Genomic DNA, 21,818 nt, shown 5'->3' on the forward strand with positions numbered 1-21,818 from the left:
GTGTAAAGCCAGAATATATCCATGCCAAAGAAGAAAAAGTGTCATATGTACAACTGCTATACTCCAAAATTTGCTGGTTTGAAAAACCAAACCTCAAGGCAGAATGGAAACTTCAGGTCTATTCTTTTGAAGATACTTCAGGTAAATAAAACCGTACCAATCATTCTTTTGTAGAGCTAAAAAGTTCCACTCACAGTATCAGTTTTGAATTTTATTTTATTTTTTTTATTTTATTTTATTTTTTGTGGGTATATATAGGATAGGTGTGAACATTCTGTTCCTACTGTAGACATTGCAAAATTAACACTTCAGCAACTTCCACTGAAGCAAAAAAGTTGATATGTAACTATCCCAAGTTATAGGTGTTCTGGAAAAGTAATTTCATACATGATGGAGTTTTAATCCCAAAACACAGTTTTGAGCCTTTTGCCTGCTTTTAGATCAGGAGACATCCAACATCTGATTTTTACTACAGAACTTGATATTACCTGGGCAATTTTCAATTATTATTATTATTATTTTTTTTTTTTTACAAAAATACTCCCACTTACGTCTTATTTGGCATGTTTTTCCCAGGTTTCATTTAAAATCAAATCATTTATTGTTTACTAAAGTTGAGTTTTGCAAAAGCTTTTTTTCAAAATTTTCTTCTAAAATCAAATCTAACAGTGAGAAAACAAACAAACACAGCACACTTTCTATTGTTTCTGAAGGCATCAGTGGCAGTTTTCCAGTACAGTGGATGTTGTATCTGTTTTTTTTTCTATTTTCTCCCAAATTCCATTTCTCACTTTTGAAGATGGTCCAGTGAAGAAGGATGACCTAGATGGAGGTGGCATACTAAATGCAGGACTATAGGAAAGAATCACTTTAAACATTCCCAGGCACTGCTACTTTCTTAATTGGCTGTATGAGAACAAAGTTTGTTTGAAACAAAACTTACCATCTATGTCCTGCAAGGCACGTTTTCATCTTTTCCTGGAAAAAAAGATTCTGATTTCCCTGTGGAGCAAAAGCTAAACTAATTTCTATACTTTAACTATGAATTACCATATTTTCAAAGGTTTTGTTTTCATATAGCTTTAAATAGAGAAGATTCATATTTTAATCCTTAAGAAAAAATACAAGGTTTATTATATTCAATACTCCTGGAGGTTAACAAATATTTTAGTCAAAGATCTGTATCTGCATTCTTCCTCTAGATCTCTTCTGGTTGTTATTAAATATCCTGGGAAATCTACCACTCTCTACTCACCAGCATATTAGTGGGCATTTTCTTTTTCACATCTTCAGGTTAAAAATTGAGCATTTATATTTCAATAAAGTGGTGCCCTGGCACAGGAAGACCCTCTCTTCAATATTTTGTGCCCATACATCTGGGAGGAAGTAGCTGTGTTTTGATTGTTATTTCTTGATGAGTTATTAGTGCTTTATGGCTAATTCTTTTTAAAAGGGGATGAGGAGTGGAAGAATGCAAGTTGGAAATATCAAGCACTTTGCTAAAACCAAAACCAACATTTAGTGTTGGACCACTATAGAACATAGTTACTAATTGTCATATATTTATTAATTATTATATATTACTCAGAAGTTATTTCCAATTCCAGAAGTGTTTGAGAGATTGAAATAAATGTTACTGCTTTATATTTGCCTCTATTATGCACACAGAAATTTGAATGTCTGAAATGGACTTGTGAATTAAAAGAGCAAGGACTCTCATCTTAGTATCGCATTTCTTGCTAGATAGTTGGATACAGCAAGCAATACCTCCATCAATTTAAAACAAAAGAAATTATCAGATTATTATTAGCAGAAATTATCAATTTCTTTTACTCTTAACAAGTTCTTTTTGCTCACAACTCATTGATGAGGGATCTGAATTTACTAGCATATTTTGCAATTTAATAAAAAATGCTTCTGGCTGCTGTCTTCAGTTAGAATATTTAGAAAGCTGTTGGGAAGTGTGATGCAGATAAGAAATTAACTATAAAAAAATGTGTCTTTAATACCCTAAATGACATTATTTTACTTGCATAAGGTCTCTTCGATTGCATTTTTGTTCGCTTGAGTCAGCACATGACAAACAATTCACAGGAAAAGAACTGAGTGATGTGTTTGGAAGCATGGTTCAGAAAATCAATATATGTACTTCTTCAGCACATAGCACGTACATCAGAAATATTTCACTGAGCTATCGTAGTTTACCTTCAGTCAGGGTGGTCCATTTGATGCTACGAAAATATAAAAATTTGTAGTGACAAAGAACCTAGGAAATAGCTGTGAAATATGAGTGAACACTTCAGACTTGTTGAAATATTAAAATTAGTCCTGCTGGGATTTTGTGTGAGAAATGATAAGTGAGGGTTTTTTTTCTTGGTTTGCTGTGGCCACTGCTCTACTGATAAAAAGTTTTCCAGTCAATGAATTTTGTTAAGTAGTTCTGTGTGGGCATCATGAGGAAGCATACTTCAAGTTAGGTTTTTTTGGTTGCTGAAACTGATTTGAAGCAACTCATCCTGTAACTTTAACAAATTATATCCAGAATGAATTTTGACATACTAGCTTTGTCATATAGAGTTGGAAAATAGATGAAAATAGAAAACATGCATTGAAGGCTGAAATATCAGTTCTTATACTGATCTACATGGTAAGCATGATGATCTATTGTCTTGTATGCTCTGTATTCCCTTGTATCTGTCATTTGTCAAGGCCTTTGGAGTATTCCTAACCCCTTCAAAAAATAACATTAAGTATAAAAATATTAATTATTTGCAGCAGATTTCTGAGATACACCTAATTCTGGTTACTTCTCAAATTAAGATAAAAGTGCTCTCGTTAATTGCAAGTGAAGATATTTAATCAAATTTTCATAAAAAGTATGTGGGAATTAAAATTTAAGATTTAGTGGCTGATTATATAATTCAAAAGATTCAGCAATTTAAAGATGGTTAACATCTCCAGGATGTTCACACGATCTCATCACTACTGCATTTTGAATGGTATGTGGAGATTTATGGGAAAGAAAATATAGCAATTAATTGTTTGGTGTAGCAAAACGCGCATACAAAAGTCACACTTGTTCACTGATGCAGATACACTTTCAAATGGTCCTTTAAACTATTTGTTTCCTAAATTACTTTAATTCATAGCTACTTTTTTTTTTGTTTTGTTTTTTTGGTTTTTTTGTTACAATCAGAGACAACGTTTTACATTACATCAGGTGCAAATGTAGCAGCAGTATAATACTTAATCTGGGTATTACCAGAATTTATATATGATCCCATTTTTTAATCTGTCTTTTCCTGATTTGCAAAAGGACCTATTCTAAATAAACTTCTGGAGTCCCATTCTGGTTTTAGTTTCAGTCTTTTCAGAAATATTGTTAGTCCAATCTCAAAAAAAGGATAAATCTCAATTGTTTGTAGACCTGTATCTACATTTTAACATATTTTTTTCTGTAATGGAAACATTTGATTTACCATTTCAGACATTTTATAAAATAAAGTATAAAAAGTGCATATGTCAAAAATGATTCACTGAGCTACCACAGCTTACCTGCAATCAGTATCCTCTGAGAGTGAAAAGCTATGAAAGTATAAAAAAGCCATGTTTGTTAAACAGATTTTCCAATATGATGAATAATGTCACAGGGTGTCATGTGGAGTAAGTCTTCCCTTTGAATTACTCTACCATCCTGACTTCAGCCAAGGCAGTGTTGTTCCTGTCATGCAATGAAGATTAAAATAAATCGAGACCAAGACATTTGTTGCAGGAGAGCTGCTACCTTTCTGGTATGGCAGTAGTGGGTGGTGCAAAGCCAGAACAAGCGGCCTGAATCAATTAGGAGTTTATTCTACACCACACTACAACATGTAGAAGGCCAAAAAGTCGGAAGTTAACCGGGAGTCTGCTGCTCAGGCATGGCATGGCATGAGATAAAAATTATTCACAAAGAGATAAAAAAGAAAAAAAAAAAAAGAAAGAAAAGAAAAAAGTAAACTTGACAATAGCTCTTCCAGTTACAGTTGCTTAAAACAGGACTAAACTTGTAATTTAGATAATTTAGATATCAGCTTCCAAATTTTGAACAAATTGGAATGAAATGTATATTGAAATAATTCTATCCCATCAGCATCACTGAAGATGTTATGCATAAGGGTAATGCAAGTCCAGGGTCTTTATACTGATGTTTAAACATAGCTGTGTCTACAGCAGGTTTTTCTCTACATTTCTGGAACCGATTCTTTACTTTGGCTCCAAACTGAGCTCCTTATCAATATCTCAGTTTCAGCTTTGACTTGGCTGATTGCTATCTCTACTGAAGGATTTTCATGAAAAAGAAATTGTCAAAAAATTTACTTATTTTCTTTCCTTCAACAGGGTTATCTGTGTATTTGTTGTGAATATATATATATGTATAATTCGATATTGTAATAAGAATATAGCTTTGTGAGGAAAAAAGCATTTTATAATCTGTTCTGACATGTTTTTCTATGGGGCAATTTACATAGATAAACAAGATAAATAGATGTATATTTGTAAAAAAATGTGTATTTGTAAAAAAAGAAAAATTCCCTTTTCTCCCCTTCCAAAGAAGTCCTTTTGCAAAACTGAACTCTAAATTGCATTTTAAAAGAAATAACTCATATGTATATATATATATTGCTGAATTTGATTTTATCAAAGGAAATCTTATTTTATACTCCTTATAGTCTCTATTAATTTAGGTAACTTTGATTAGGTAAAGCTGCCTGTTTTCCAAGATTAAACGGGAGAAATTAATGGAAATACTTCCATCCTGTTATTCAGGACAATCTTCCATCAGTCATTCATGCTAAGACACAGAATTTGGATTTCTCACTGCCTCGGGAAAACAAAAACAAAAACTTTCACTACTAAATAATCAAAAGGTACATAAAATCTTTATTTCTTAAATTCAATCAGGATCTAGATGGGGTTTTCATAGGATAAATGTATTGATTTGCTTGATGTGGGCTTCCACACTCTTGAAGCACTATATAAAAGGAGGGAGACGTAGTATAACAGCAGTATGAAGAAGGGGGAAGAGATGTGTATTATGGAAAGGTATCTTTACTTAGGGTCAGTTTGGGGCTGTTGTACTTTTTTTGTTAACTTTTGACTGGATGCCTCAGCACACTACTTGAACAAACCGTAATTGTTCTTCTTAGGATAATTTCCACATGCAAACAATGCTTTGAAGATCTGGTGTCTTACCACAAAAGACTTCTTTGTTTGTCTTTGAACAAGAACAAGATGCTCACTTGGTATAAATAACACAAACAATATGGCTCAGAGCATAAAAGGGAATGGCAGCTGTGTGATTAGTAACCATATAACAATAAATGTCTATGAGTAGCTGGGAAATATTCATGTGTGGCTGGTGGCGATCTCATATATCTAAGTCATTAACAGAAATCTCTTTGACACAAATTCAAATGAGACAAGTTAAAATTTAAAAATTCTTGTGTGTCATTTGTTTTGATAAATGATGGTTTCCAACCCATCAGTTGGGTATGTTCAGGTTTATAGGGCATATGTAAGAATTGCGGTATGTAATTTCATTGTGCTAATGTAGAAGAACCAAAGGTTGCTTTTTCTACTGGTCTGTATTGACATAAAGCTGTCCAATAAAAATGCATGTTTTTATCTTCGTAAACACCAAGTCTTCAATACTACATGATCATGACAGGTATCAGATTGCTGAAAACACGTCAAATGCAGGAAATAGAAATATATTACGTATTTTCATATATATAGGAGATAATTTATAAGATCTTATTAGTGGTTAGCTATAGGAATATAATATATATGCCACAATTGATTCTGCATTCTCAGAATATAATTTTTGTGAAATTTTGTTTTTCCATCTTTGGTCCATAAGGCAAATAAGAAATGACAGCATTCACTGGATGAATATGCGCTTGTTGAACTGAAGGCTTCAGGTAAAGAAAAGGAATTCATTTTTAACTTTTGCTTTGGTACCATAGTCCTAGACACAGGTGATTTAATTAAGGTAATTTCTAGGACAACATTTCATGTTCATTCTGGCTTATTTGAAGTGTCACTGCTGCTAACAGTAAGGAAATACAGTTTACACTAGACAGTAATTTCGGAATATACAATGTATAAATTGATAGAAATATGTACATTAACTGTGCTTCATATAAATTTTATTAGCTGATGTGAAAGTGAGTTTATTGGTTAGTTACTAAACTTTTGAGCACAAATGGAAAGGTCCTAAGGAAGTTCTAATTCTCAGGTAGACTTCTTAAGTGACACTTTCATTAGAAAAACTTCTATCAGGGATTGGTTCGTTAACGACCATCTGTCTGAAGGCATGGCTGTCAGTAGATGAGTATGTCTTTTCCATCTGACCACACATGGTTGTACTTTTAGGGAAATGCTTTCAAGACAATGTATTTGTAAGGAATATTTGTTTTTCTTCTTCCTGCCCCTGAGCTAAACACTCTCAGAAGCTGTTGAAAAAAAATTGAGCTCTCTGACTTCATTCTAATCAACTTCAGATACAAATTACTGAGGCTGCAGACTTCCTCAAGCAGAAAGCCCTGAAAATTGCTACAAAAATCCCCACTGCTCATTCAGCAACACCACTGAATGAGAAAGAATAAATTGCATGGATGTTAAATAAACACTGTATTCTGCAAAGCATATTTATACAGTTCGGTAGTCATTGGACAATTTTTAGTTTTTGTTTGTGTAATTAACCTATTGACCTCATACAAAAAAAGGGTACAAACAATACACACATCTTGCCAGTAAGCTATTTCAGAGAATGTGAATATTGATTTACTGTTTGAAGTTCTGCACAAAAACAATTCTCAAGCTAAAGGGAAAAATGAGGATATCTGATAAGCAACTGGGAAATCCTTCTCCATTGCCTAGCATAGTTGCTAGCTGGACTGTAGTCTCCTAGCTGTGGGTTAGCTCCTTCTTAGTATGGACATCTGCTTTTCAGCACTTGCAGAATTTTCTAGGCATTTCTTCTGAGTGACAGTTGAGTTTATACTTCCAGACATGGTAAAATCGATATTTCTATTTGTGTAACACCAGAAATCAACAAGCCAAAATGGAAATGACATGCAAAGATAAGAAAAGAAAGTTCATGCTTTTGATTGTCTGTCTCACGAAACAGCTGTATCCTCTCTGAAATGGCTATTTATCTTGGTTTAAGATAAATGCAGCATTTATTGTATGCATGTATTCTTTGAAAGCCGTAATGAAAAAAAAAAGTTATGTGAATGAACTTAATTGATGATAGATGGACCCTTATTGTCAATTAATTAACTACTTCAAAGGAATTTGCAGCACTAAGTCACCAGAATCACTCAGTAGGTTGCTATAAGAACTGCTGGCCCTTAACTTATAACTTAGCGCAATGGTTCTCAATGATTTGTTTTTCCACGTGGACTGCAATTTACTAATAAGTACTCACAGGGTTCCTCTGTTTTCCTGCTAATAATGTTTCTCTAAATGGCTTCCAAAGCTTGCTTATATAAGAGAAAAGAAGCCCAGAAAGCTGTTAAATCACGTGCCAAAACAAAACCTATTAGATCAAAGAAATTAACTTTTTAGTTCAGCTTTGCAACAAAATTTTGCATCTAAAGATATAAAAACATGTTTATCTGTATGGTTTGGTAGTCTGAAGAGGGCAGTGCAAATGATATTCTTTCACAAGCCTTTGATATTAAAATAATATTTGGACAGTGTTGAGAAATAATCACTAGTAATAGTTTTGTGCCATAAAATGTTTGTTTTATCCCCGTTGTTTTTAATTCTTTTATAAATCTGAGAACCTTCATTCCTGTATTTTAACTGTGAAACTGTGGTCAGACCACTGTTCATCCAGTATGGACTAAGAGCTGCTTTGTGCTTCCCTACCAACCACAAGAGAAATGCTGCAGAGCAAGGATGCTTGTGGGATCTGTAATGTCATAGATTCCTTCGGTGATATTCTCTAGAAAGAGTTGCAACTACTATAGATATAATGAAACAGGATTATTCTTAGCCTTTGGTAATGTCTTATCAACTACAAGTATCTACTGACTAATGGAAGTGGCTGATGTCCCTCTGACTCTTAATCACCACCCAGAATTACAGGGATCAGATTGAATTTCAGCATATCACACACTGGGCCTCTGATGTAGCTCTGCAGACTAATGCTGGCTGTGGTGGAAATGTTGTCACATGGTTCAGCTGCGAGAAGAACAAATGCCTAATTTTATTTCATGCTAATTTGGAAACTTTTTCCTAGCCTAGACAAATTTGTTCTCTTGTTAACTGAAAAGTAAGACCAACACTTGTACCAGTTGTGATGAAGATACTTATCTGAACTTAGTAAGTTTTTTATCTTCTGTAATAAAAGTCAATAAAAAATTCATGGGATAATATGAGTTTTTGTTTGTGCACATAATGTATTAACAGATTTCAGAAAATGAAATTACAGAAAATCTGGATGAATTACTGTAACTTTTCAGGTTGTATAATTACTTTAAATATAACAAAGATCATTTTCTCTTGTGCTTTGAAAATACATTTTAAATAGCTAGGCCTCTCAAAATTATCTTCTGGAGTATGTGTGGGAGAGGAGAAGATTATTAAGTAAATGTATACAATGGCCAATATTCTCTAAAGAAAACTTTGAGACGCTCTTGAGGGAAGTCATTTTGACCTTAGGGGAAATGATTTCAACAGCTAGCTGTACAGACATGGTTCAACAACTTATTTCATGTGCACCCTACAGTCCATGTGGTAATTTGCATTTTGTGCCTGGTCAAAGCATAAATATAAAGCTAAAGCCAGTTCTAAAAGAAGCTGACTCTGTGGTGAGGAAAGAATGACTAGAATGTAAGGGAAGAGGGAAAGTTCATGCTCGAAAGGCCATATCAGCTTAAATGGTGAAAGTGAACAACAAAAGCAGAAAGGAAAACTGTATGAAGCAAACCAATCTATACATTTGTACAAAATGGCAAGTCCCAAATCCCCAATAATAAGCTGCTATTGAGTAATTAAACATAAAATACACATATGAGAAAAATAAATTGCTATTATATATACATATTATATACAAATCTATGTGTTCATCTGACCTTAGGTTTTCTCAGATATAAAGCAGGGAAACCAAAGCCTCAAAAAAGCTGATGCATTCAACGTAAAAGTTTGCAGGACTGATTTGTAACATTAGCAAATTCGTTGTAGGTTTTGCTCTTCAGGAGTTGAACTAGAGTACTTATAGTATCTTTGGCATGTCAGATGAGATTTTAAAGAGAATTTCGTGTTTCTATTTAAACAATCTGGTTTAATAGCCTTTGGATAGTTTTTCAAAACTTATTTGCATACATATAGGATTTCTGCTGAAAGTATAATTTCTTGGGAGTTTTGAATTCCCTAACTTACATGTTCCTTAAGAAAAAACAGTACAAGTAAACTACATTTCAAAATTTACAGCACTTGTTTTTAAGCCATAAGATGCTTCTAAAACCTCTGTTTTCTGTTTCCTTTTCACAAAAGAGAGAAGGAAGAACAACCCAGGATTTTTTTACAGTAAAAATATTTTATTCATCTGGAAATTGATAGTAGATGAATATAAAATTGAGTATCAAAACAAAGATGTAAATAAAGGTAGCTTAGTAAAGGAGGCTGTGATTCTTTGTGACTAATCATAGAATCATGGAAACAAAGAATGGATTTACTCAGAAAGCACCTTTAATATCATCTAATTCCAACCCCCTGCTATAAGCAGGGCAACCTCCATCTAGTCCAGGCTGCTCAAAGCCCCATCCAGTCTTGAGTGCTTCCATGGGGGAGGCATCCACAGCCTCACTCAGTAACCTGTTCCACCTCCCTCAGCACCTTCAAAGTAAAGAATTTCTTCCTAATATCTAGTCTAAATCTAACCGCCTCCAGTTTAAAGCCATTTCCCCTTTTGCTTTTACTACATGCCCTTCTAAAAAGTCTCTCCACAGCTTTCCTGTAGGCCCCCTTCAGTCACTGGAAGACCACTACAAGGTCCCCCTGGATCTTTCTCTTCTACAGGATGAAGAGTCCCACTTCTCTCAGGCTGTCCCTGTAAAGGTAGTCTTCTAGCCCTCTGATTGTCTTTGTGGTCCCTCCTCTGGACCTTCTCCAACAGCTCAATGTCCTTGTACTGGACTCAGTACTCCAGGTGAAGTCTCACAAGAGCAGAATTGAGGGGCAATGTAGAGGTAATGCTCTTGGTGGACTAAGAGAGACTTTACTTGGAAGGCTAAGGGAACTTCCAGAGAGTTTTAGGGTGCAGCAGTTATGTACCCCTTTATATATTGTTGAGATGATGTTTATTTTCTTCACATAGCTAGTCAGCCCTAATGCCCAAGGAGTTTCAGAGAAATAAAACTGATAACTGCCAACATGAATTCCTGAAGTAACAGCAAGCAAAGCAGATTTTTTTCCAGTTCTTCACAAACGTACTGTTCAAACTGGGAACTCAATCTTTCAGGACTAGCTCAGTCTACTTGAAAACATACCTTGACTTCTCTTTTCCTTTGCTGAACTGTTCATCTCTGGCAGTTAGTACTTGGTTTTGGCTTTAAACTTCTATAACGTCATATATATGCTTTTTTTTGCTTTTTTTTTTTTTTTTTTTGCTTTTCATAGAGAAGCAAGAACACATTTTCACTACAGTACAAAGTATAAAAGGAACAAGTTGAAGAAGAATAAATCTCCCAAAGACATAATTTCCAGACAATTATTATAGTTCATATTTAAAGAAAACATCATATAGAAAAGTCTAATTCAGGGGAATGAAAGATAATTTTGAAAGTGAACAACATGTTAGACACAAGGAAGAATTGAAAAGGATAGATTCAAAAGGAATGATGTCTTCATTGCCTTCTCTGATGATGCAGAGCAACACTGGTTGCCATTTACTGACTGTCATGGTGACAGAATATAGTATCTTTGAAAGAAAGCTTAACAAGAAAGGACTAAGACAGAGCTATAATTTAACAGTATCTTCCTTTCTCACACGTATGATTCATGTTCCTAATTAATGCCAATTAAAGTTGAACTCAGTACTGTGTATTTTCTTTTCTTCCCTTCTTTTTTGGCACTGCAGAGAGTGTTATATCTAAGTACACAGGATATGTCTACAGTTTGTGAATACTACTATGCTGAAACTTTTCAATGTCAGTGTAAACATCTCCTTCCTTAAAGGTATTTTCAGAAACAGCATATCAGATTTCTCCAACAATAAAACTAATACAGATCTTACACAGTATTACAAATACTTTTACAAGACTTTCAGTTCGTTATTTCCTAGCATGACATGCTTGTTCATATGAAGAATTTTAAAGTTTTTTAATTTGAAACTGTCTGTCTCCTAGTAAAGGCTCACCTCCAGCCAAAAGTTGATGGTCACATCTTGTAACTGTTGCATGCATGGATTCAGAACTAGGATACCAAACTTAAATTTGACCTTCAAGCTTAAATTTGATATTCAAGCTGAAGAATTTTAACACTTACAGAGCAGACGGCTTTCTGTCTTGTACTGTTAATGCTGAGAGTTTTCTCAGTTCTTCTATCTTGGGGGAGCTGTGTCCATCTTTATGTCATTCTGGTTGTAGAGATGAGGAATTCCTGGAATCAGCCACAAGTCATTAAGCTGAAACTGATAAGTCATTTTGCGCTATTCTTACACATGTATTTTCTATCAGCTTTTATTGAACAAAGTTCAGATCTGTCAGTCTACATAAGCCCATATAGAAAAGTTCTGAGTCTTTTCAATGTTCATATGTGGAAGAACACTGTTTTTCAGGTTCATTGGAAACACTGCACAAATTGAGATGTTAACTAATAAATGCCTAGTTGACTTTTCTCTGCCTACAAGGAAAAAGAAGTCAAATATTGTAGATATCCAAAATGCTTGTATGTATTGACTTCCATATTATGGGATTTGAGCTAATGGAAAAGTCAGTGATCTTGATGGAAGATGTTACTTGTGAAAAAAAACACAACTGGGAAAATACGTATAAATTAGGTGAACGTCTGCTTTACCATCTGCAGAAAGGTGGCAAGAGATTGATATTTCTGGCAGAAGAACACTACCAGTAAGATATCCAGGTAATTGCTGCAAGTTTTGAATGATGAATAAAAGTATAATTTAGAAGACATCCCAAGGGAATAAGCAAAGAGTATTCCAAAGTAATAAAGACAAAATCAGTGAGCAGAGAAAAAGATTTTGGAAAAGAGTCCTTTGCCAAAGGCAGCTTACTTACTGAGAAGTATGGTTCTGAGTTTTAAGTTACCAGAGGTTATTATACACTTGATCAAGAACAATTTGGAAGAACAAAATGTGTAAAAGCTGGCCTGGATAGAGTCCAGAGGAATCTGGAAGACAGAACAGCTATTCAAAGCAGCTGAATTCACTGAAATTAGAGCTGAAAATGGGACAAAGGAGGGGGAAAATAAGGCAGTGAAGTGTGTGCCTGTTCTTTTTAAGATAAGACAGACTGCATTTTATTTATGTCTAGGTAAGAGAAGGATTTGGAGAAAATCAGAGGTGGAAGAAAAAAAAAGAGTAGCCAGTAGAATTCTTATGTGTATCTCTTGGAAAAAGTCCCAGAAGTCTAAATTACTATATTGCTACAAGCTTCAACATTGTCTTCTTATTTAAAATGTCCTAAGAGACTTCTAACCCATGAAAGCTTATGACTGGATAGGAAGCTAGTTTTATTTGTTGTTTCTATTTTCATCACAGCTGAATACTGGAAATCTAATCAAGGATTAAAATAGAATATTTGAAAACACCAAGATTACTATTCATATATGATGTATAACATCGTATTACATTCTGTGGCTTTTTTTTTTTTCCTATCATGGTTCATAGTTTTCCTCAATGAATCCAAAAAAGCCCACAAACCATACAAAACCCGCCCAAGTAAATGTATTCCAAAAATGAGAGCTGCTCTATATACAGATTTGATTTTCAGTGCATACTACCTATCACGAAAGAGGACAAAAGATTTAATGAAGGATACACAGCATAATCAGAAAACAAGTTTAAGGAATATTCAATTTGCACCTCAACTGGAAAAGAAAAATAACAAGTGTTCCTATGCTGACAGCTAATGATAAATGAATGATTTGAGACTAGCAGTCCTCAAAAGTGTCCAGGCTTTCAAATTTGAAATGAAGTTCATACTAATGTAGCTCTTCTCATGAGTATTTTCTCTTCTTCCAAGAAGCCATACCTCTTCTTTCTGGCTATAAGCATTTCTTCCTCTATGCAGATTATTCTTTTTCTTTTTCTTTTTTTTTAATTTTTTTTTTTTTTCTCTGTGATTCTCTATTTTTGTGTTTGTTCTGAATAAAACTTTTTCATCTTTCATTTCTTAAAATATAACTAAAAACAGAAACAATAGATTTATGAAGTGAAAAACAGTATTCCTGACACCATGCATCCCTCTGAAGAGACTGAATTAGTCTTCTCAATACCCTGTAGGTATTGGACAGCTGTTAGGTTCCCCTATAAATCCATCCCCTCTCCAGTTCAAACAAGCACCAGACCTGCAGGCCCTGCTCGCAGAGTGACTGCTCAAGATGCTATTTGGCTTCATGGCCATTTCCTAGACTCACTCCTTTTATTGATAACTTTCTGCATGGGGGAAGCTGTAGCTGGACACAGTACAGAGTATGTGATCTAATGCACATCAGAATATAATACCTCCATTTTTGTAGGAATAGGAAGTACTATTTATAGGAATAGAGAAGGACTGCATGCTTCAATGGCAGAATCTGTGTTCATGGTTCACTTCTGTAACATTTATGAGTGTTATGAAGGAACACTGAAGCAGAATTCATAGGATTTACTCACATCCTGCTCATTCATATCAATATACTTAATGAGATCAAAGAATATGATAAATACTGTTTGTGTAAGCAGAAGTTATTACTTGTTAGGAAATATGTTATTTCTATTTCATATATCCACAAAGAAAACTGAACTGTTGTACTATTTTGTTAAATGGTATTAGATGTAGTTGCCTTGTTTCATGAAATATGATTCATTTTGAGTTCATAAAATATAACTATGTGATTAACCTTATTTAAAAAATAAATGGTGAAAGAATGTATGGTAAATTTTTGATTTAACTGAACTTTAAGTATTACAATAAAAGATGTGGGAAGTACCTTACAGTGTAGGTTCTTTCTAAAGATGCATATATCCTGATTTCTGACTGTAAGGAGTGTTAGTGTATACAAATGATCTTGGACTTTGGCATCAGATTGATATGCTAACTTTTTGAAAGGCAGGTATATATACATGTATATTTATCTATAAATGCATGCATGCAGGTAAACACATACAAATATTGTTATGAATCCCTCATATGCCACACAGAGAAAATAAATTGCTAGATATTTTGATATTCAAGTTCAACTTTCATAAATTCAGATATTTTCAGCAGAGAATTAATGCAGTGATCCACTTCTGATATTTTGCTTGTAAACAAAGACTCCAGGGACTTTCAGTGAGGGAGCATAAAGTGAAGCAAGCTAGCAAACAAAATACATTACAGTATAATACATTTGAGGATATACCAGTAGTAGTTCAGGAATGATCAGTACATCTACACAGGTGTCCATCCTTAAAAACAAATCATCAGAGGGCCACCTTTGGTGGCACTGCTTTCAAAATCAGTTTCATGGCAATGATGATGCGTTTCATGGTCCAGTATCCTTTCAAATACTTGGCATATAGTTGTATGCATGTGTTACAAATGGAGATAAATTCCCTTTCTGGAAACAATTTCACAGTCAGTTCAGTATCTGTGCTAGGAAATAAACTTTCTTGAAAGAGTTTCTTGCACAGTATGGTACTTCCAGATACAATGGTCAATGTGATAGAAACAAGCAAAGAATGAAAAGGGGAATGGAAGTGATGAATGGAATTCAGAAAGACTCTAAGGAAAAAAAAGAGATAAAAAGAGAGATGTAGGCAGAGGTAAAGTTTAGAACGCAGAGGTATAAGAGGTTTCTGAAGTTCTCACAGAAAAAAATATTAATATAAATAGAACACAGACAAGAAAGATCAGCGAGGTAAACAAGAACTTCACAGCTAAGTCATGAATAAAGTCTTATTCTTCTGGGTATGATTTAGGAGTATTTATTGATTCATTTATCCTTATTTGTTAAATCAAATTCAGAAACATGATCTTAGGATGACTATACTACGTATCCATATTTCTCAGCTGAATAAAAGCAAGGAGAATCTAAAAGCAAATATCTCTTGCTTTATCTCAGTAAGAACATGCAAGTAGACTAGCACACAGAATAAAAATCTAGGAAAAATTTTGTCCGTGCAACATTATTTCTAGATATATGAGCTTTCTTTTATGTTGAATATAACTTGCTGTAATACAAGCTGTATCAGAAATTCTGAAAATTTAATAAATGGCATGCATATAAATAAAGCAGAAGTTGTTTAATGTAGTTAAGACACACTGGCCTCATTTTGACTTTGCAAATATTTTATTTTACTGAAAATAAGAAAAAATATTATATGTCTTATACTGAAGTTGTTTCCTTAACGATTTTTCTTACATGGCTACTGGCAAAACTAGCACTCCTGCAGTTATCACCATATCCAGAGCTGTGGGCCTCACCAAGGGCATGAAGAATTGAGGTTGCCTAGCTTTCACTTTAAAAACTTTGCAGGGTTTACTATTTCCACCTGTAGTTATATTTAGGAATGAGAAATGAGGCAAACTTATCACCCAGTCAGAGTTTATTGCTGATTTTTCCCCTAAAGCTCCCTAAATGATAGAAATCTTGAGCTGAGTCACCTCAGTTGTTGAATAGATAAAGTGGTGCCCAACTAGAAGTAACAGCAACATGATAATGAGACTATGATTTAGAGGAGTAAAGGAAGAACTAATCCCCTCTCTAACACATAAGATAGTCCAGCTTTTTTTTTAACTGAATGCTGGAAGTCAGACACATAAATCCAGAAAACCCTGGAGTAAGTTTCTCCTTCCTCCTACCTTACCAGACATAGATGATTGTGCAGTGGCAATTCTTATTTTATAATGGCTATTTTAGTTAACCAGATATAGTAGCTTATTCTGACATGTGTGTGAACTCTCCTGTGAGCTAGAACTGTTCTACAGAGTAGGAAGTTGGGTTTTTGATCATAATACAACTCATCCCATCTCTCTATACTGTTCTCCTTGCTTTTACAAGAGTAGTAATCCTTTTCCCCAACTGGATAGAAAGAATGGTGTATTTTGCAACATAAAGTTTCTCCAGTAGAGAGAAAAATATGTTGTTGCTTCATGAATACAAATCTACTCTGAAGTAAATATTCAGTGCTGCAAATAGCATGAACATCATGCAACATGAAGTGTACTGCTCACAGACATAGTGGAATCACAGAATGGGTTGGATTGGAAGGGACATTTAAGATCTTCTAGTTCCAACCCCCTGCTATAAGTGGGGATACCTCCCTCTACACCACGCAGCTCAGAGCCCCTTCTAGCCCCTTCTTGAATACTTTCATGGAGGGGGCTCCACAACCTCTCTGGACAACCTGTTCCAATGTCTCACCACCCTCAAAGTAAAGAATTTCTTCCTAATATCTAGTCTAAATCTACCTGTCTCCAGTTTAAAGCCATTTCCCCTTTTCCTTTCATTACACACGCTTCTAAAAAGTCTCTCCACAGCTTTCCTGTTAGGCTCCATTCAGTTACTGGAAGACCACTACAAGGTCCCCCCGGAGCTTTCTCTTCTCCATGATGAAGAGTCCCATTTCTCTCAGGCTGTCCCTGTAAAGGTGGTGCTCTAGCCCTCTGATTGTCTTTGTGGTCCTACCTCTGGACCTGCTCCAACAGCTTGATGTACTCTTGTACTGGGGCCTCCAAAGCTGGGTGCAGTACTCCAAGTGGGGTCTCACGAGAGCAGAATTGAGGGGCAGAATCACCTCCTTTGGCCTGCTGGTCACGCATCTCTTGACACAGGATACAGTTGGCCTTTTGGGCTGTAATCACATATTGCCAGCTTGGTATTGCCCTGACCCTAGTGCAGGACCTTGCACTTGGTAATTGGTGTTGTTGAACTTCATGAGGTTGAGATGGGCACACCACTCAAGTCTATCCAGGTCACTCTGGATGGCATCCCCATATAAATTCTATTATTTCATAGTTACTGACTTTCTAAGTTAATGCTTCTCAAAAACTTGTAAAACAGCCAAATGGGAAGATGAGAGAAAAATAATCCCCACAAAACAAAAGCTCAGTTACCTATTAAAATTAACTTTACTTTGTCAGCTCTGCTCAAACTGTAACATTCAATATAGATTCTCAAAAGAAAAGTTTTAGAAATAATATAGTGAGCCCTAATACCATATCTGATCATCCCTGCGTAGAGCAACAGTCTAATGAATTTGCTACTATCTTCCTCAGTGTATGTACGTTATTGGCAGTATATCCAACTAATTAGAATCTAAGATTACTAACATAAGACCATTTGGCAGACAGAAGCTTTTAATAAAGTAACTCAGGTTCATTCAAAACAAAAGGTGGTGCTATTTTTTCCACATTTCCAGACACATGGAACAATTGTGTTTGTACAGAGTATATCTCTATGGAACATTTACAGACCCATTGGTGCAATATAAATGCATTGCTTACACCAAATGAGCGTTACTCACTGGTGCTTCCTTTCAAGGCTGAAATAATGTAATGCCCGACTGTGATAGATTTATCTTGCTATAATATTAAGAAAAGCATCTGAGCTGATATTGGTTACCTATTGCTAATTTATTGTTTATTGAAAACATATGTAGTATTTGCAGTCTTTGCCTTCTTCTACTTCTGCCTCCTGAAATTCCCCCTCTTTGGACTAAGAAAGATGTGTCTGGAGGTTCAAAGACATGACATAGTGGACAAATTGAACTTCAGAATTGAAAGGTCATCCCAAATAAATGTTATAATTCCCCCATGGTGGTCTATTGGAAATAAATCTTTGTACTAGCTTTTGATATAAAAGTTTAATAGAATTTTACAGAATCTGAAATCAGAAGAGACCACTGGATCATGTAGCTGAACTACCTGTGTATCTCTGCTTATTACATTTCACCAACTTGCCCTTACATTTGGTCTGATAATTTCTGTCAAAAAGAAGTATGTCTTCCAAAAAGAAAGCCAAACTGACTGCAAATTACTTGGGCATGCTGAATTTATGTTGATAATTTATGTCAACAGCTTATCAGTAGAGGTAGATGTGAATCTTTTTCCATTAGCCAATGCCAATCTGATGACACTGGAGTCATTTCACAGAAATACAGGTCTGCTGAGGATAAAATAGACTTGTGAAGGTCTCCTATCTATTAACATTTCAAAAAAAAAAAAAAAAAAAAAAGCTTATGAATTATAAATGCTTGTAATATAAATTAATTTGTTCTCAATTCATTACATTACTAATGGTTTCCTTGGCTTATTCTGTACTGTTTTGTTTTGTTTTGTTTTTGTTTCATGTGATGTGTATTAATCAGATAGCTCTCTTGCTTCTTATTTAATGTAACAAATCTGTTTGCTGTCTACTTTCCTCATACATATATTTGCATTGGAAAGCCAAAACAGGGAAGTAATTAAAAACAAAAATCAAAACAAAACAAAAAACCAACAGACACAAAGCAATTGTTGTATAATTAAACACATATTACCAGCTTCTGGTCTTTAAAAGAGAGGGTTGCTATTCTGTCACTATATTTGCTAATTATACTTAAAATACACTTTGCAAATTGCATAATCCAATTCTATATAGAAATGGCTCTGTGTGATCATGTAGCTGAGGCATTTGTTATTCAAGTCTGAAGCTTTGCTTTTCTCATCTTTTCAAATGTACTGTTAGTGGAACAGCAGGGATTTCAGTTATCAGAACTGTGTTTATTCAGAAATAGAGAAAATGAAAGGTGTGTGTAGTGCTTTTCAAAGGCATAGTGGCAATGATAATCTAATAGCACAGACAACAAATGAGCACATAGTTTTGGTTGGCTGGATAGCATTCAGCCATCAAGACAGAAAGATGACATTCTTCATTCAGAATATAAAAGTAGCTTTGTATTGCACTTTCTTTTTTTTTTTTTTTTTTTTTTTTTTCAATCAGTTATCTAGATACACTCTGGGCATCTAAAGTCTCTAAAGCAGCAAGACTGAATGTGAATTTGCACATAGATTCTCAGATCTCAATTGATAAACTGAGGTGAACTGCCCTGATGGATGTAAAATCAGCAGTGGTCTACAGGACACCATAGAAGAATTGGACTGTGTAGTTTCTGCCTCAGTGAAGTTTGTTGGTGCTTAGTGTGCCAAAATGTAGGATCTAAGAGGAGAAGAAGAAAAACTGAAAGCAAGAAATTCAGGTTATCCAAATGTGATCTATACACTGTGTCACCAACTAGTAAATATTTAATTGCAAATAAAATTAATTCAAACAGTTATAATTATACATACATTAAAGTTGAGGTTTTAAATGTTACTTTTACAAGGAGTAAAATGCAGTTCTGTGGGGGCCAATTTTAATTTTCATTACTACATAGTTTCTTACAATAGATTGTTGTCCTCTGCATATGAAAGAATTTTTACAATTCATTTTAAACATATAATACCTGGTTCTCCCTCTCATGTGCATAAATAGTAACGCAGTTATACAAGATGTAGCTACTTAATGGTGTTAATAAACACGTCTTTTAGGGTCAACGGCTATCATTTTCACTGGTTTATAATTGCAGTCAGAGCTTTTCAAATGCAGGTCTACAAAAACTTTCATAACAGCCTGTATTCATTGACAATATTGGAGCTAATATCATTCCTGGTATCTGCTTATTAAGTTCATCATGTTGAGTGACATCTTGACATTTATAGCCTCTGGATGCCAGCTGGATGAGTTTATAAGTCTAAGACAGTTTATACCAACATCATTGTTTTATATCCAAGAAGCAAGCCTCAAGCAGTTGAACAGAAGGAAGCATTTTCCTCTCCCTTGATCAAAACTGTTGAAGAAAATTAATTTTGCCTGCCTTTCAGTCTCCATAGTGATAAAGTCAATGGAATGTTAAGAAGCTTAGTAAATAAGTTTTTTGTTACTCCTTTCAGGAATAAAATAAAAAATATATAGGTCTTTACATTATTAGCTTAGGTCTTTACATTATAGGCCTTTAAATTATAGGCTGTGATTCTGTGATTAGTCATTTAAACACTATGACATGACAACCACATCTATTCACTCCAGTGAGGGGTGAGTCAAAGTATTATAAAAGACTGCATTAAATTATATAAAGCTATTCATAATCACACACAAACCAGTTCTGATCTATCACTGCTGATCTCTGTTTGCATAAATGTAGCTAAGCACTGAAGGCCAAAATTTTAAAGATTTATATATCCATTAAGTCATTTATTAGTAATTATGTCTCATTTGAGTACATTCTGTGCATATAATCTGTGTCAACATTTGCATTTATCACTGTAAAACAAAATGGTGACAACAAAAAGTGACCTTTTACAGTTCTTCCTTAACAGTATAATTTATTACAATGGCAAGAATAAAGCCCAAGATAATATTTGCAGTTTACTAAATAAATCTTTCTTAATTTACTTAGCTGTTGCTAAAACAAAATCTTCTAAGGAATTCAAATTACTTTAAAGTTTTCATGGTTCTCTGGCATTGCCTCCATGCAAATTAAATAAATAGGACATAAACGTCACAACAACATGAAACTGTTTTCAGTTCGTACATGGCCTTCGTGATTGATTTAGCAGGGTCTCAGTGGTCCTCTACGGGACTGATTACACCAAGGAAAAACATATACATGACAAAAATGCTTACTAGGTAACATCTCCGTGTCACCAGGTATTCATCTGCTGCTTTCTGTTCATTTCTTCTGACTGAAATTTTTTATCATATCAGTTGTTAATCAACAAGCTATTGAGTAAAAATGACATTTTTTTCAACAAACACTTATTTACTTGTTTACAAAAATAAAACAAAACTAATTTTGTCTATCACACCAATGATAGAGGTAGTGGGCACAAACTGAAACATTGGATGTTCCATACAAACATTAAAAATTTCTTTACTGTGAGGATGACTGAGCACTGGTACTTCTTCCAGAAAAGCTGTGGAATCTCCTTTTCTGAAGATACTCAGTTTCCATCTTGACACGGTCTTGGGTAATGTGCTCTAGGAGATCTTGCTTAAGCAGAATGATTGGACTAGATGATGTCCAGAAGTCCTTTACAACCTCAACCATTATGTGATTCTGTGAAATTTATTATTTAGTCTTTAACTGTCAATGTGTACCAATGTGTACCAAATCTCTCTACTTTTGTCGTAGATTTTATTGATTTAGAGCTAGAAAAGCAGTTTTACAAGAATGAGAATATTCCTTTCATCTCAACCAGAATATACTGTTTCTATGATGCTGTGAACACATACATTCATAAGCATAAAAACTTCTGTACAGGAACTGTATAACCTGCCATCAAGCAATTTTCCTGAAAATATTGATAACAGGGACAAAAATTCATTTTACAGTAATCTGCTCAAAAGACTGCCTCAAGTATTTTTTCCAAGAATCTGATCTAATATCTTGCCTGGCCAACTGTATGGCATTGAATTGCAGCATCCTTCTCACTAAGCAGTACAAAATCATGGCTTCTAGATATGCTTCTTTCTCTGATTTATCTCATGGGTCAGAAAATAGAGGAATAAAAATAAAACAAAGAACAAAAAAGGAAAAA

This window comes from Centrocercus urophasianus, unplaced genomic scaffold (assembly GCF_019232065.1).
Source record: "Centrocercus urophasianus isolate 14NV4802_14NV808 unplaced genomic scaffold, USGS_Curo_1.0 seq_13, whole genome shotgun sequence".
NCBI lineage: Eukaryota > Metazoa > Chordata > Aves > Galliformes > Phasianidae > Centrocercus > Centrocercus urophasianus.